Genomic DNA, 1,401 nt, shown 5'->3' with positions numbered 1-1,401 from the left:
ATTTATGGTTAATGTAATTGAATAAACAAAAGGTGTACAAATGAAACAACAGGTAACCTAACAAGTAAATACCTAAATAAATAAGTGACAAATGACAGAGATAAGTCTACTTTGTCACAAGCTCCTTAAAGAATAGAGACACTCTGTGGACAGCTTAACCTCAAACTCAACAGTTTAGAAGTGTTTCCCTTGCCTCTGTGGGTACTGTAGTGCTCTAGTGTGTTGTATTTTGCTTGTGTGGGGCTTAGTGAGCGTGGATTATCCTGGCTACAGTTCCAGTTTAACAGCCAATAAACACCTCATGGATCATAAAATATAATTTCCTTCCAGAATACAAAGTTTCTAAGAAGACAAAACCATGTCGTATATGCTCATATAATTGGCAGTTCTGACAGCACAAATAACATGTAATAGAGGCTCTTTAATCACAGAGCCTTCATGTCAGGACATGCTTAGAGCGTCTGTTTTCACTCAGATTATGACTTGCTTCTTTTACGATTGATTGATAACTGGCAATAAAATAATTTGACATGAAAGAAGCCCACTTACCCAGACTGAAAGTATTTGTGACACTCCAAAGTTGACAGACCTATCTGCCTGCTATAACTGTATTTTTATGCATTCATATATTGAGACTTAAACAGAGATGGTATGGATGGTCCCAGCATGTGCCACTCAAATAATGCACTTCTTTTTAAAGGTACTCTGTGGATTTCTTTGATAAACAACGTTTGGTTTACATTCAGTGTTTCTCACTTTTATTCACTCACATTGTGTTTCCAGGGACAGATTGGAAAAAAATGTCTTAGAAAAACGAGCCCAATTTATACAGCCCAAGTCACATTTTACAGGAATCCTTAATTGTCTGAAGGACAAACTCAGGGAGAAGAAGTCCCTTCCTTTGCTGCTGTTCCATAACCAGTGAGCTTTATAGCTAATCATCCACACACAGCTACAAAGTCCTCAGCCTTTTTCTTTGGCACCAACCAGAACTTCCATATTCCTATGCATAAGCCCAACTGCACAGCCCACTGTATTACACCGCCCGTGAAGAAGAATGTAATCTGTACTATTTTGAAGCAAGGTGTTTCCTCTTGTTAAACGCCTACTCTTTGTCTCTCGCTGCACGCTACAACAAAAAAGTACTAAAGAAGACAGAAGTGTTGTGTCCATGTTGCCCTGTTTAAACCACTGTAGTCCTGGTATTTAGTGGTAATAGAAATAAGATATTTAATCACAGTATAGATTTAAAATGGTACACATGCACATCTCTACAATATAACTTATATGGTCTAATGTTTTAAAACAAAAATTACAATAAATCATAGTTGTGAATGGTAATATTATATTATTATTATTATGGTTATAAGGAGTTCAGTCTAAACCTGCTCTATTTGAAAA

At 36.5% G+C, this 1,401-nt stretch overlaps 1 protein-coding gene across 1 annotated transcript in view; it reads right to left on the bottom strand.

Moving 5' to 3' along the window:
• The window catches only part of ankrd6b (ankyrin repeat domain 6b), a 26,836-nt gene that overhangs the window by 24,479 nt on the left and 956 nt on the right, over positions 1–1,401 (bottom strand). The window lies entirely within an intron of this gene.

The sequence above is a fragment of the Morone saxatilis genome, unplaced genomic scaffold, assembly GCF_004916995.1.
Source record: "Morone saxatilis isolate NCDOM2014 unplaced genomic scaffold, NCSU_SB_2.0 Contig7, whole genome shotgun sequence".
In the NCBI taxonomy this organism is placed as follows: domain Eukaryota; kingdom Metazoa; phylum Chordata; class Actinopteri; family Moronidae; genus Morone; species Morone saxatilis.
The sequence above is the reverse complement of the archived record's forward strand: the minus strand, read 5'-3'. Positions and strand labels throughout refer to the sequence as shown.